This window comes from Brienomyrus brachyistius, chromosome 10 (genome assembly GCF_023856365.1).
Source record: "Brienomyrus brachyistius isolate T26 chromosome 10, BBRACH_0.4, whole genome shotgun sequence".
In the NCBI taxonomy this organism is placed as follows: Eukaryota; Metazoa; Chordata; class Actinopteri; order Osteoglossiformes; family Mormyridae; genus Brienomyrus; species Brienomyrus brachyistius.
The window spans coordinates 5911423-5921379 of record NC_064542.1 but is presented as its reverse complement, the minus strand read 5'-3'; the positions used below and the strand labels follow the sequence as shown (position 1 = coordinate 5921379).

General features: G+C 48.9%; 1 long non-coding RNA gene and 1 pseudogene across 1 annotated transcript; one reads left to right on the top strand and one right to left on the bottom strand.

The window, feature by feature from the left end:
- Positions 1-1947: 1947 nt before the first annotated feature.
- On the bottom strand, positions 1948-2020 carry LOC125751257 (U6 spliceosomal RNA; annotated as a pseudogene).
- Positions 2021-4221: 2201 nt separating this feature from the next.
- LOC125751048 (uncharacterized) lies at positions 4222-5305 on the top strand. The gene is made up of 4 exons (XR_007400501.1): positions 4222-4452; positions 4547-4597; positions 4733-4756; positions 5198-5305. It is a non-coding gene; the product is annotated as an uncharacterized LOC125751048 (long non-coding RNA).
- Positions 5306-9957: the final 4652 nt, after the last annotated feature.

Here is a 9957-nt window from a genome sequence, read left to right as displayed (position 1 = left end):
CTGACTACACGCTGCGTAAAGAAGTGCTTCCTTAAATCCAGCTTGAAATGTTCTCCTGCTAATTTCCACCTATGGCCACGAGTTCGTGTATTTAAACTAATGCTGAAGTAACTATTTGGTTGAACAGCATCCAAACCTGTTAGAATCTTATATACCTGGATCATGTCCCCCCTCAATCTCCTTTGCTTGAGACTGAACAGATTTAGCTCAAGTAACCGTTCCTCGTATGACATTCCTCTAAGACCAGGAATCATTTTTGTGGCCCTACGCTGCACCTTTTCTAAGGCCACAATGTCCTTTTTAAGATATGGTGACCAAACCTGCACACAATATTCTAGGTGAGGTCTCACCAAGGAATTGTATAATCTTAGCATTACCTCCCTTGACTTAAACTCCACACACCTGGAGATATACCCCAACATCCTATTGGCCTTTTTTATTGCTTCCCCACACTGGCGAGAATGGGACATGGAAGCATCAACATACACACCAAGGTCTTTCTCATGATCAGCTATCTTTATTTCAGTGACACCCATGAAATACCTGTACTTTATATTTCTGCTCCCTAGATGGAGTACCTTACATTTATCGACGTTAAATTTCATCTGCCAGGTCAGAGAAGTGTGATTTTTTTCTCCAATGACAATGCTTGAAATTGACTCTAATCTGCATTTTAAATTGGAAACTCCCACTTGGACTTTGACCCTCTTTCATCATTCAGTTGACTAAAATATCATGCAGAATTTTTTTGACACTTAAATGCTAAAGGAAGTGAGGTATTTAATCCTTGAATCAAAAGAATTAGGTCCAGAAAAGATTACTGGAGAATTGTAAAAACCCTAACCCGAATCCTAGCCCTAACCCTAACCGGAGAGTTGGAAAATTTTATCTAATGAAAATGCTTGAAATTTACTCTAATCTGCATTTTAAATTGGAAACTCCCACTTGGACTTTGACCTTTTTCCATCGTTCAGTTCATGAAGATATTCTGAGACAGATCATTTTTGACAAGTACATGCTAAAGAAAGTGTGTAATTTAGTTCATGAATCAAAAACTTTTGATCCAGGAAAGATTACCAGAGAAGTGTCATTTTTTTTCTCCAATAACAATGCTTGAAATTGACTCTAATCTGCATTTTAAATTGGAAACTCCCACTTGGACTTTGACCCTCTTTCATCATTCAGTTGACTAAAATATCATGCAGAATTTTTTTTGACACTTAAATGCTAAAGGAAGCGAGGAATTTAATCCTTGAATCAAAAGAATTAGGTCCAGTAAAGATTACTGGAGAATTGTAAAAACCCTAACCCTAATCCTAGCCCTAACCCTAACCGGAGAGTTGTAAAATTTTATCTAATGAAAATGCTTGAAATTTACTCTAATCTGCATTTTAAATTGGAAACTCCCACTTGGACTTTGACCCTCTTTCATCATTCAGTTGACTAAAATATCAAGCAGAATTTTTTTTTGACACTTAAATGTTAAAGGAAGCGAGGAATTTAATCCTTGAATCAAAAGAATTAGGTCCAGAAAAGATTACTGGAGAATTGTAAAAACCCTAACCCTAATCCTAGTCCTAACCCTAACCGGAGAGTTGTAAAATTTTATCTAATCAAAATTCTTAAAAGTGACTCTAATCTGCATACATTTTGACCTTTTTTCATCGTTCAGTTCATGAAGATATTCTGAGAAATTTTTCTCTCCAATGAACATGCTTGAAATTGAGTCTCATCTGCATTTTAAAATGGACACATTCTCTTGTACTTTCACTTTGTTTCATTTTTCATTTGACAAAGTCATTCTGAGGCAGAAAATTTTTGACACCTAATTGTTAAGGAACATTTGAGAGAAATATTTCGCAGCATGTCAGCTGTCTTCATATTTATGTTCTGGCAGAATATAGGGCCAGGGCATAGGCATTGCTTTGCCACCGACATGAGGAAAGCCCTTCGCGCAGGGGCCATGCTAATCTTCTCTGTATCATTCCAATTTTAGTATATGTGTTGCCATAGCAAGCACAGATTTACCAACAGATGAAAGAATATATAGGTGTGGAAGCGGTATGAGCTTTCCTCATGTCGGTGGCAAAGCAATGCCTATGCCCTGGCCCTATATTCTGCCAGAACATAAATATGAAGACAGCTGACGTGCTGCGGAACATTTCTCTCAAATGTACGCGACTGTTTCCTTGCGCCATTGGCCGGCACGGCTATGTCCCGCATCACTCTGGGACGAAATGTTTCACCGAGATGTCTCAAATTTTCCTCCGCTGATTGGCCGAGCCGCGAGTGCGCCCCGCCCGTGGCTATGGCCCGCCCCCCTGCCGGCGCGCTCATATGAATGGGGACTAAGGCTGCGGGGACATTATTATCGTCGCATCTGTCAGCACTTTTGCTTCGTTTTTGGCGTTTTACACAGCTCTTACAGGTAAGCTTCTAACGGACTTTGTGCAGAAATCTCGCCCTGTTATTCTTCTTTGTTTGGGTCTTTCACCGATCGATTTTGTACATTGCAGATCATCATTTTCATGTTGATCCGATATGTCATATTTCATAAGAGTGCCGCTGCTCAGAATGTAATTTAAAAAAAATATTTCGTACAGAACATTTTTTTCCTTTGTCATTAGTAATACTTCTTGCAAGTAATTTAATATAGAAGCAGTTCTCCTGTTTGATTAAAAAGATTTAAAAAAAAACTCTCAAGGAAGCATTATATTAATATATCAACAAATTTCTATTTAATGCTTGCATTGATTGAGCCGTTTGTTATTCTTATTTTTTTTTTTACTAGGAATGCAGTTTTAACCTAGACATAGCCGTTTGATTAAAATTATAAAATAAAATTCTCCAGGAAGCATGTTAATATATCAATATGTATTTTTTAATTTAATTATGTCTATCATTATGCTTACATTTATTGAGCTTTTTGTTATTTTTAATTTTTTTCTAAGAATGCACTTTTAACATAGGCACAGCCCTGTTTGCTTAAAATTATAAATTCTCCAGGAAGTATGTTAATATATCAATATCCATCCATCCATCCAATTTCCAAACCACTTATCCTATTGGGTCGCGGGGGGTCCGGAGCCTATCCCGGAATCAATGGGCACGAGGCAGGGAACAACCCAGGATGGGGGGCCAGCCCATCGCAGGGCACACTCACACACCATTCACTCACACATGCACACCTACGGGCAATTCAGCAACTCCAATTAGCCTCAGCATGTTTTTGGACTGTGGGGGGAAACCGGAGTACCTGGAGGAAACCCCACGACTTCACGGGGAGAACATGCAAACTCCGCACACATGTGACCCAGGCGGAGACTCGAACCCGGGTCCCAGAGGTGTGAGGCGACAGTGCTAACCACTGCACCACCATGCCGCCCCTTATATCAATATATATATTTTTATTTTTATTTAATTATGTCTTGCATTATGCTTGCATTTATTGAGCTGTTTGTTATTTTTTTTCCTATCAGAAATGGATTATGCGCCAGTTTTCCGCTTTGAGCACAGTGGGGAGCTCACCCTGCGCCCCTCACCCGAGGCACTGGCCACCCAGAGAGCCCTCGTGGGCCAGACTGGGACGACCCCGAGCCAGGCCAAGGATCCAGCGGCAGTATTGACGGAGGCCAGGAGCAGAGTGGCGGCTCAAGGAGGAGACCCCCGGGACCAGCAGCTGGTGGCAAGCGAGTGTGCTATCCAGTTTGGCCAGTACCGGGGGAAAACCTTCAAGTGGCTCCTGTCCAGTGATGTCGGATATGCTGCCATGGTCCTGGCTGGGCATCAGGCGGAGAAGGAGTCCGGCAACCTGAGCGACACTGTAGCGGCGAGCGGTGTCACGCGCAACAAGGATGTGTTCCTCAGGTAAGCGATTAGACCACGAGGCAGAAAATCACCACATCCCACACATTTCGATACAAAAGTCCCATGTTAACCAATCTCTTATTCCATTTATGCACACAGGTATGCCAGCTCCTTCCCCTGCATGAGCGAGGTCATCAGACAGCGTCGGCGCCAGGAGGCTCCGTCGCACAAGACTCTCGTGGGGTTCGGCGCACACAAGAATTGCACTTACAAGGAGCTGTACGAGTCGAAGGACAGGGAGAGGAGGAGATAAAGTCTTTGCTTTACATATTGTAGTCTGTGCAAAGTTATTTAAAGTTCATGTATAGGACGTGAGCACTCACTCTTAGTAGTGGCCTGCTAAATGTTGGTTATAATTCTTAATAATGATGACTGATGAATAATGTCCTGTCCCCCCCCCCCGCCTGTCATCCAGCTATGTCCAGTGGGTTAGGGGGCAGTCGAGCAAGCCAGGGACCAGAATGGATGTACTGAAGAAGTACATCCAGATGAGGGATGCACAGCAGGCACCGCCCAGCTCTGCGCCCTCCGAGGTCCCCCTTGCCGTTCCGGGCTCCTCTAAGGAGATACCCACCACAGCTCCTGGTAAACTTTAAATATAGTTTATGCAGAACTAACAACTCCAGTGTTCTTTTATTCAGACTTGTATACTCAGATATTTTCCACTCGTGTTTGTCAGAGCTCTCAGACGCCGAGCTCCTGGCCTGCGCAGCGGAGCACGAGACGTCAGGTGAGTCAAAATGTATTTCTGAATAAATGAGATTATTGTGAATTGCGCAGAAATCTGTCAAATGATACTAAAACTATGAACTCTATATTTACTGTCATTGTTGTTGTTGTTGTTGGTATTATTTATCTCTGTTAGCCCTAAATGCTGAAGTGGGTTAAGGTAAGCAGCAAAGCTGAACATTAGCCTTATTGTACTTGGTGCTGGTAGCCTAGGCTGCATTGGCCTGCATGTTCTGTCTGCCTGTCTGCCGTAGTAGGTGAATTACATAGAGAACTTTGTACTCACACCAGCTTTTCTTTACGTGCCTGTGGCCCTGTGCTTAAGCTTGCCTTTCAATTAATTAATTAATTAATTAATTAATTAATTAATTAATTAATTAATTAATTAATTAATTAATTAATTAATTAATTAATTAATTAATTAATTAATTAATTAATTCATTCATTGACTTGCTCATCTTGTCAATCAATCTCTATTTACTTTTTAATCATTTAGTGCAATCAAATAACAGTACGGCTTCTGCTAGTCGCTTTTTAACACTGCTCGCAATAAACTAAAAGAAATGCTGTATGTCATGTTTCCAACAACACTGGCATGTAGCTGCCAGTCTTTCCGCGCCCCCGCCCCCCACCCCCAAAGCGGTCGCTTCACGCTCCTCTCCTCGGAAAGCCCCCGCGAAGGGAGAGGTTTCCCGTGCTGCTTCTGAGGTGAGATGTTCCCATGACTGCATTCTTCTTTTTTTATTTCATGCTAAAAATGCGGAATAGAACAAGGTAATATTGACATTATTATTATCGTTGTCCTCGTCTTTGAAGGACGTCCCCCTTCCAGAAGCCTGGAAGGTCCAGCTTCCAAAGGAGCAGCACGACTGGCTCAGCCGCGCGCTCTTCAGGAGGAATAAGGACGGAAGGCCTGTCCTTATCGACTCCTTACAGTTGTGGTGGCACCCGCCCGCACCACGCCCTGTGTTCCACCAGCCGCCAGCTTCACCCGCCCCCTTCTTCACCCGCCCCTTCTTCCTGTGGATGCCCTACCGCATTTGGTCGTTCAGGCTCCTGTGCGGGCAGCCCAACTGCCACCGGGTCGGGCAGCGTCTCACGTCCTGCAGCCTGTACAAGACGGTCAGGAGGGTGCTGGACATAGACGGCTGGTACTTCATGGCCACGGAGTACCTGGAATGCCGTCTGTGTAAGAAGAAGGTGGCGGGCTGGTCATGGGACATCTTGAAGCAGCTGGACCCTGCGCACCGCGCAGAGTTTCCGGCCATCCTGACATATAGGTAAGCATTTCTCTCTTGGCGATGCATCGGGACGCAAACATCTCGGAGCCCCGGTGTCTGCTACGATCTCTCTGATCTGGCACCTGGCAGCTTGCCTACTTTGATCTGCTGTGACCATTTGCTGGGGTGTCAATCATCCATGTCATCTCGGAGCACCGGTGTCTGCTACGATCTCTCTGATCTGGCATCTGGCAGCTTGGCCGCTTTGATCTGCTGTGACCACTCGCTGGCTTGCTACGTGTGAAGTCGTTAGCACCCATTGTTCTGGCCTAGGTCCCGCAGACCCCCTACTGTGCACTTTCACACCTCCTCAATTGCCCCCCTGAGAGAGACACACACACGCACCTGCCTCTTAGTGTAGTTCAAAGGTTGGTGATTTTCAATGAAACCCTTTAACTCTGGGTGTGTTTGTTTGTTTGTGCTTACAGGTTGTCCTGTGACCTGAAGGTGGTGAGACTGATGCATCAGCGCTCCCTCAGCAACAGCGTGTCCATGCTGTACAACAAGCTGAGGGAGCAGCACAGTGAGACCTGGATGGCACGCACACTGCAATATCTGGTAGTGTGCGACAGGTTTCAGGTCCCTGGCGCTGATGCACGGCAGGTGGCACCACCACCACCCATGGTGCCCGTCCCCTCACCCCAGTGGCTCCTCATGGTGCATGCCGAGGATGTCAGGGCTCGCATCGGGGAGATGAAGGCCAGGGTCACCTCCATTTTTTGATCCATCTTGAAGATGGATTCGACAAAGAAGGTAATTTTCACCACGTTCTCTCTCTCTCTCACACACACACACACACACACAGGCTTTCGAGAAAAGTGGACGATGCGATGGATGGTGACATTTTTTTTTTTTCTCTCTCTCTTTCAGGTGACCAAGAAGCTGGCGGGCGCGGCGGCTAGAACCATGGCCTGGGCAACCAACGTGGGCAACGAGCACGGGCAAGTCCTCATGTCCGTGCTCACTGCCCATGAGGGTGATGGGCTGTTGCCCATGGCGACTGGGCTGATGCGGCGCTACCGCGACGCTGGAGTCCCTCCGCCCAAGCTCCTGTATGTGGACAGGGACTGCTGCTCTTCGGTGGGGAAGTCGAAAGCGGCAGCCATGTTCTGCGAATGGGAGGAGCTGGTCGTCAGGCTGGACGTGTGGCACCTGATGCGAAGATTCGCTGTGGGCGTCACCACGGACAGCCACCAATTCTACGGCCTGTTTATGGCGAAGCTGTCGTCATGCATCTTCGAGTGGGACAGTGCAGACGTGGCTCGCCTGATGCAGGCCGTTTGGGCGGAACTGGAGGGGAAGCAGGGCACCGTGGGCCTGACTGAAGACCAGCTGACTGGCAGGCTGACCGCGAAGATGCTGGCTCGGCACTGTCGCCGCCGTACCCGCGGGGCACAGGAGACCGAGCAGCTCATCGCTCAGCTGCTGGCGGCCTTCAGGGACGTGAAGGACACGATGGGCATCCCCCTGCTGGACAACCAAAGGATGGACGCCATATGGGACACCCAGAGGCGCCACCTTGGTTGCATCCAAGACCCTCCTGGATTCCAACTGTACTTGGAGACGGGGCAGCTCACCAAGGGAGGCACCGTCCTCCCCACCTACCGCTGCGCGCGTGGCTCCACCTCGTTGGAGTCGTTCCACCTCCACCTCAACCGCTTCATCCCTGGTGAGCATGTCCACCTTACGGTTTCCGCGCGTGCCTTTTGCCATCGGATGAGTGCGCGCGTGTGCGTCAACTTAAACACGCGCACTTCCTTTCTTTTACAAGGACCTCTGCGAACGCGGAGAATTACCAGGCCTACTTGCTGGAAGGGTTGGCGCAGTGGAACGAGGACAGAGCGGCGGCAGCGGTAGACCAGCCGGAGCAGGTGCTGCGTTGTTACGGTGGGCAACTGCAGCACAGCCTCAACCAGCTGAGCCAGCGGCTGCTGGGCCTCAAGATGGTTGAGGACTACACAAAGCCGGGGGAGTACACAGGTAGGTGTGGCTATGTGGACCATCACCATGTTCTGACCGTCTACCCTGTCACGTAAGGTTTACGGCTTTGTATGATCTGCCATAATTCTGTAACCCTCATTCCGCTGCAGGAGAGCTCATCGGGGTGGAGTACCTCTACTCCCAGCAGTGCTTGGTGCTGAGGGAGGACATCGGCCAAGACCCTGACGCCCCCGACGGCACCCCCGATGTCCTGGAGAGCCTGGAGGATGAGGGCTTTGAAGAGGGAGGCCCGGAAGAGGAACATGACCCCACCATTTCCTCTCTGCACTTAATGGACAGCTCCCTCACTCAGCTCTCCTCACCCGCTGTGGCAGAGGTCCCCTCCTCTCACGCACGGCTGCCCGCGGACCCAGGCCCCAGCACTCCAAGCACTGCTGCTCCTGCTCCAGCTCCTCCTGCTCCAGCTCCTCCTGCTCCTGCAGCTGCAGCTCCTCCTGCTCCAGCAGCTGCAGCTCCTCCTGCTCCTGCAGCTGCAGCTGCTGACAACGACGACGACAGAGATGATAATGATGGCGGCGATGACGTAAGCCCCAAACCGGAGAAGCAGAATCTATGTTCATTGAGTTTTTTTAATTAATTACAATTTATTAGTTTAATTCATTAATTAATTCAGTTATTAATTTGTCAATTAATTAATTCATTAATTGGTTTATTTATTTAGTTATTCACCTAATGGAAATTTGAAGTGCTGTTTCACTCCACTCACACTTTACTCCCTTTGTCATCCTGTCAGCTTTTCAGAGGCCCTGACGGAGCCCCGGGGTACGACCGCGTGGTCAGGCTGGCGAGGTACCTGGTGGGGCTACGCGACGAGCCCTGTGTCGCGGAGAGTCACGTTGCCATGATCGTCTCTCTCTGGAACAACCTGCCGGAGAGAGACAGGCAGCGTGTCTCCTACCCACCGAGGCACAGGGAGCGGCTCCTTCAGGGCAGGTTCAAGGCCAGCCACTGGAAAACGTCAGTGTGCGCAGGGAAGGAAAGCCTGAAGCGGTGAGTTAATCGTTTGTGTAGACCAATGATATTACAGATTTCCAGGCATGCATACTCTGCCGCTGGGTTACGCTTGGCCTAACTTCAAAATTCTTTTTGAGCAGCTGCCTGTTGGGCCAAGGCACCGGGCCTGCACAGTGGCCTCACGTGAGCAGACTCGTGGAGGCCATCTGCTTGGAGCTCTGCTCACTTCACCCGGCTGGTCGGAAGATCGCTAGGGTGAAGCAGAACCGCTGGACTGTCATCCTGCAGGATTACGGCAGGATCAGACAGCTGGTTCTGAGCAGCCCGGGGCTCATGCAGGCCACGTCGCTGCAGCTTTTCGAGATCAACCAGCGTACACTGTCCGTTTGGTAAGTCTTCAGCCCACATTTGGGATCAGCTGAACTGAGGGTTTTTTTTTTTTTTATGGCTTATCGATGAATGCTCACTAAGGTTATTTTTTAAAAATAAACGTCTCATTTCCCCATAGGCATAATGATTTGGTGAAGAGGCGGGAGCAAGCTGTGCTGTCCATGGACATCCCTCTCCCCACTCCCAGCCTGACAACACTCACCCCTCTACCGGAGCCCAGGCAGAAGGAACCAGAGCCAGCAGAACCTCCTTCTGACCTGAGGCCGTTCACCTTTGCCGCCCCTCCAGACCTGTCCGGGCAGGCTGTGCGGAGACGGCAGCCCCAGCCTGCTCCTCTGCCCTCTGTGTCCATCCTGGCTGCCCCCTTACTTGTCCTGCTGATGCCTGGGCTAGCTAGGACAGCTGCCCCGCCGACACCCCCGCCGGCTCCCTCGCAGTCAGACGCCCCTGGCAACCTGCCCGGGTTAAAGACTTGGAGCCGGACCACCGAGTGGAGGCGGAGAAAGGCGGCCGAAGCCCAGGCCACTGCGCAGGGTCTCCCCGTGACACCACATGTCACTCACCAGCACTATACGTGCACCAAGTGTGGGCAGCCGCGGCGTCAGCAGTATGGACACAGGAGGTTTCGAAACAAATTCTTCTGTGAGAGGGCAGAAGGGATTTCCTTCGAGGACTGGAAGGCACGGCAGGAGGAGCCGCGCTAAATCACGTTTAAATTTTTACTTGTTTTATATGT